Here is a 6035-nt window from a genome sequence, read left to right as displayed (position 1 = left end):
GAATCATTAATTGATGTCTAATATTTTGTTGAAAAAAAAAACAACTTTAAAAATGTACGGTATTCACTCGCATATTTTTAACTTTTAAACAAATGACGTCACAATAAAAAATGGTGTCTGTAAAAAAGTCGTGGATATCTACCTCATAACTATCGCTTAATTGTTGTTGGGGTTTTTTTGTTGTTGTTACTGTTGCATTTTCTCCGATATGTTAGATCAGGGGTCCCCAAACTTCGGCCCGCCTCCACATTTGGTCCGGCCCCTGAACATTTTTTTTTTTTTTTTTACATGTGTTGTTTATTTCCTGGCTTTTTCTGTGAAGAACCCAGAGAGGGTTATTTGGTTATTATCTATTTAATTAATAGTGTTATTATTTTATTATATTATATTCTATTATATTATATATATTTTTTTTTTTTTAATTTACCTTTGTTCCGTGAAGAATCCAGAAAGGGTTATTTGATTGTGGCTTTCTGAAAAACAATACATTTTTACATTTAGGCACTCCTGCAATCGTCACACTTTTTCTGTAACAAACTGACCCCGGCCCCTCATCAGAGAAGGGAAAAGTTATGTGGCCCTCACAGGAAAAAGTTTGGGGACCCCTGTGTTAGATGATGAATAATTGATCCAAACAAAGAAAAATTGGAAGAAAAAATTTTTTTTAAAAGGTAAATAAATGAAAAAGAAAATCTCGACCACTCCCTGATGTCTGCGATTTCTGCATCGCGACCCTAATTATACAGGGTGACCCCAAAAAAAGTTTACACCGCCATAATACAACTTAAATGCCATGTTTATTCATTTTAGAATTAGAATTGAATCACAAATTATACATTATTGTAAAGAACATGTACAGTACACTCTATTTTTCAATGTGTCCTCCCTTAAGTGTCACAACAGCCTCCAGGCGCCTGCGGAACGCTTCTTTATGTAGGATGCTGTCATCTTTTCCCAAGATCTAACGATGGACCTCTCCAAGGCTGCCACAGAAGTTTGTGGCTTCTTACAGGCACTGTCCTCCACAGTTGCCCATATGCTATAATCCAGGGGATTGAGATCTGGACTTTGGGGTGGCCACATATCACCTTGTCAATCAACTTTTTGGTCCGCACAGATCTTCACTTCCAGACCCAGGTTTTCGTGAGGCTGTTCCAGTATCTTTCAGCTTCTTTTTAACTTTGTAGACTGCACATCTGGATATTCTCAGATTTGCTGCAATCTCAGTAGGTGTCAGACCGGCACGCAGCAATTCAGGTACAGCTAAAGTTTTCTTCATTTTCAGCAGAAGCACAGGAATTGTAGAGACGAGCGATTACCAGCTGCATCGAGTGACCTTAATGTATCACTTAAGCATGACAACCTATTTAGATATGTTTCAATGGCTTTTAAACAAGCAGTCAACTGAGTGTAAACTTTTTTTGGGTCACCCTGTATTACCATGTTTCACCCATAAAATCCCCCCAAAAAATCCAGCTGTGGCCATTCACAGCTGTGTCTTGACACTCAGTGATACATGCTACATGGCGTTTTTGGATCAAAACAAGGTAAGTACGCAATAATATCTTGTTAAAGTCATGGCGTCTGTAATCCTGCTCTCGCGGGTTCTCACCTCCAGATAGGGTTTTGCTGTTTAAAAAACTTTTTTTTTTTTTTTTTTTTCAAAAAAATGCCCTCCTGTTCAAAATTATGCTTTCCCCAGAAAATTGAGATTTTTAGCTTTCCAATGATGTATCACACATGCATATCGGACAATTTTGAAATTTGGCCAAATTGGGGGTCTCAGAGCGGAACTTCAAGTCAACTGAGTGTTTTCCACCATATATATATGTATATATATATAATATATATATATACATATATATATCAGTGTGTGTGTGTGTGTGTATATAAAACATGTTTTTTCACTTTTTTCCCAAAGTATAATTTTATATATATATATATATATGTATATATATATATAATGTTAATAAATGGTTTTTAAGCACTTCAAATGTAATAATTATGATAAGTTTTAAACATGTTACTGTGCCACCGAATTATTTTTAAACAAGAATAAAGTAGAAAAATGCTTGGCTTTATTAAATGCCTCATTGAGTGAGTCTACTCAAATCCACTCAAGGTTCTCACTTACACACAGTGAGGTGCCACAGCAACTGTTTAACAAATTAAACGATGATTGACCCATGCGGTGCTTCTCTGGAAAGTTCAAACATTAAACGTCTCAATCATCGTTAATTTTAATAAGCAACTCCAGTGCACTCAGTGCACCCTGAGAAAGGGAGTGAGACTACGCAGTCGGCTCGGGACAGCTCATCTGTATTTTGTTTTGTTTTTTTAATTGGAAAAACAATCCGCAATGGACTGAGGGAGCGAAGTAGCGAGGGATCACCGTATTTTAGAATAAGATTTTTTTGTTTGTTTTTTTTTAATTCTCACAGCACACTTTTGGTAACGTCACAAAAAGTAAATGCACAGATGCGAAAGATGATTAATGAACACTGCAGATTATGTTTTACATTGTAGACCTTGGGGCTACCACTAAGTGTGTAAAAAAATGTAAAGTGACACCCAGACTTTTACATTGCATGAAAAATGACAACCACATTGACAAGCATGTTGTTTCCTTGGCAACATAAAGTGTAATTAAGGTCATGAACCTGCATCCGCTCTGTAAGAGCTACATGCAAAATAGTGTCAGATAAATATATCAGTGCTTTTTTTGTTGTTGTTGAATGCAGTACAAAGGTGCTTATTTTGGGAATTGTGCTTGTACCCATTCAGAATTCAATCCACCTGAGGAAACCTGGCCAAGCACAGAAAACATGCATTTTGGACAATGCTTCATAAAGCAAACGAACAATGACCCAAAGCCTACTGCAAAAACTTTTTGGTGGAATGTTACACAATAGCCAATTATCACCTTTAACACCTGAGCCCATATTGTCTGATTTTGCATGCCTTTTATGTTGCGTTTATATTTCCAAAGAAAAAAATGCTCACAATGGCCTGGTTGGGTCCCGTTTTTTCAGGACACCATAAACTTCGTGTCCAAACTGTTGTTTTCTTCACTGACCAATTATCATTAACATTTTGGACCCAAAAAGCCCTAAATCATTTGTCCAAATTTCTAATATTGATGTCCCATTGACAGTCAAACATGCTCAACGAACCATTTTGAGGCTTGATAATATTTATTCAACTTGTCATGGTCGTTTTTGGCCTTTAGAAAGAAAATCAAATATAACATTGAAAAAGTCTTTTCAAAAATATTGACAATAACAAAGTATTGAGATGAACTTTTGGTATTGACCAAATACTTATTTTCAACCATGATTTGCAAATAAATTCTTTAAAAAATCAAACAATGAGATTTTCTGGTGGGGGGGTTCCAAATTCTGTCTCTCATGGTTGAGGTTTGCCCAGGGCCGGCCCAGGCCATTTGGGGGTGCTAAGCAAAATAATGCAAAGGGGCCCATATTTTTGGCCCACCATTTCATCACAGCGTACTGTGAAACCCATACATGCAATCCAACCCATACGTCCATATTTTGTATATTAATCAGATTTTGTTGCACTGCATACTTCAAACTTCTCAACCCAAATGATTGTCAGAACTTACAGTAGATAGCGCCAAACCTTTTTCTAAAAGAGGAAATAAAGGAAGGACTTTTTTTAAGCTTGTAATCAAGTATCAAAACTCACAAAAGTCAAATAAAGCAAACTAGTAAACAAAATAGAATATAAATTAAACAATTGCCAAATTGGGGGGCCCCTAGTGGTCAGGGGCCCTAAGCAGCTGCATAGTCTGCGTATAGGCTGGGCCGGCCCTGGGTTTACCCATGTTGACAATTACAGGCCTCGCTAATATTTTCAAGTGGGAGAACTTGCACAGTTAGTGGTTGACTAAATACTTATTTGCCCCACTGTTTTTGCCCAAAATACCAACTTTCTTTTTTTTTTTTTTTTATTTACATGTTTTCAACAGCTAACAAATCACTCAATGTTCACAACAGAAATTTAATACTAGTGGAAAGCATGCAGAATCACTTGTAATATATAAATTGATTACTAATGAATTCTATATACAATCTTTTTATAGAATAGAATAGTCCTTTACTGTCATTATACAGTTGTACAATGAAATTGAGGAGCATTTTGTTACGGCAAACTTGGAAAAGTCGATGCGGACCAAAGTGCGACCAGGAAACGGAAGTTGAGTGAAGGGTTTTTATTGAACAATGGCTATGGCTTTGGCTGCGGCTGTGGCTGCGAGGGCTTGGAGGGTGGGTGTCCTGATGGCAAAAAACAAGATTAGTCAAGAGTTCAATGAATGATCATCAAAAACTACAGGCTAGTTGGCCGATGTACCAATGGTGACTGGCGGAATCATCTGGCACCTGCTTGCTGCCCAGGCCGCGGCTTATAAGCAGTGTTGATTGCGATGAGCCGCAGGTGCACTCCCAGGTCTGCCACACCCAGCCTGCCAAGGTTGAACTCATGCCACATAACAGGAAGTGTAAAAACAATAAAAGCCAGTAGAGGGGAGTGTGGGCTAGGACCACTACAGTACCCCCCCCTCAACGGACGCCACCGGGCGGCCTACCCGGCTTCCCAGGGTTAGCAGCATAGAAGTCCCTCAAGAGGGACGGGTCTAAAATAAGACTACGGGAGATCCACGACCTCTCTTCGGGTCCATAGCCCACCCAGTCCACCAGAAACCGGAATCCACGGCCGCGAGGCCGAACATCCAGGATCTTCGAGACTGCAAACGCGGGATGGCCGTCGATGAGAAGGGGTGGGGGAGGGGCAACAGCCGGAGGGGAGAGGTCACTGGAAGAAACAGGTTTGAGCAGGGAAACATGAAAGGTGGGGTGCATGTTCATGGATGCCGGGAGGTCTAACCGAACAGCGTAAGGGTTAATGATTTTCGTGATCTTGTAAGGGCCTACAAACCGGGGGGCTAATTTGCGCGACTCTACCTGCAGGGGAAGGTCCCGGGCAGACAACCAGACCTCCTGTCCCACCTTGTATTCAGGGGCTGGTAAACGGAGATCGGCTAGCCTCTTGTTTTTCTCGGCGGTGCGAGTGAGGGCAGCCCTTACAGTCCTCCAGATGTTCCTAATCCTGCTGACGTGGTCCTTCACAGCAGGGACAGCTACTTCATTTTCCTGCTCTGGTAACAAAGGGGGCTGAAAACCATTACAGGCCATGAAAGGTGACATACCGGTGGCTGAGCAGATGAGTGAATTATGAGCATACTCCACCCAGGGAAGGAAAGTGCTCCAGGAGACTGGATGGTGGGCGGTGACACAGCGCAGGGCGGCCTCCAGGTCTTGGTTGGCCCTCTCGGTCTGACCGTTGGTCTGAGGATGGTATCCCGAGGAAAGACTGGCTGCCGCGCCCACCACCTTGCAGAACTCTTTCCACACCAGTGAAGAGAACTGAGGACCACGGTCTGAAACAATATCTACGGGGAGGCCGTGAAGCCGGAACACGTGCTTAACTAAGAGGTTGGCGGTCTCAAGAGCAGATGGTAGTTTGGGAAGGGGAACATAATGAACAGACTTTGAAAAACGATCGATGACTGTAAGGATAACCGTGTTACCTTCAGAGGGAGGCAGACCGGTTACGAAATCAACTGCAATGTGTGACCAGGGTCGACTGGGAATAGGAAGGGGACATAACAAACCAGCAGGAGGCTGATGGGAGGCCTTGCCTCGAGCACAGATTGCGCAGGCTTTGACAAAGTCACGGGCATCTTTGGCCATGCCTGGCCACCAGAATGATTGGCGGAGGAAACCTAGGGTCCTATGAATACCGGGGTGGCAGGTTAATTTGGACGAGTGGCTCCATTCCAGGACTCGAGATCGTGCAACAGATGGGACAAATAGGCGATTCGGTGGACCGTTTCCCGGATCTGGATCAGCTTTTTGAGCTTCCCTGACCATTGATGTAATCTCCCATCTGGCAGCGCCGACCACGCAGGACGAGGGAAGAATAGTTCCTGGGTCTACAGAGCTTGGACATGGTGA

The sequence above is a fragment of the Corythoichthys intestinalis genome, chromosome 3 (assembly GCF_030265065.1).
Source record: "Corythoichthys intestinalis isolate RoL2023-P3 chromosome 3, ASM3026506v1, whole genome shotgun sequence".
In the NCBI taxonomy this organism is placed as follows: Eukaryota; Metazoa; Chordata; class Actinopteri; order Syngnathiformes; family Syngnathidae; genus Corythoichthys; species Corythoichthys intestinalis.
This window is presented reverse-complemented; position numbering follows the sequence as displayed.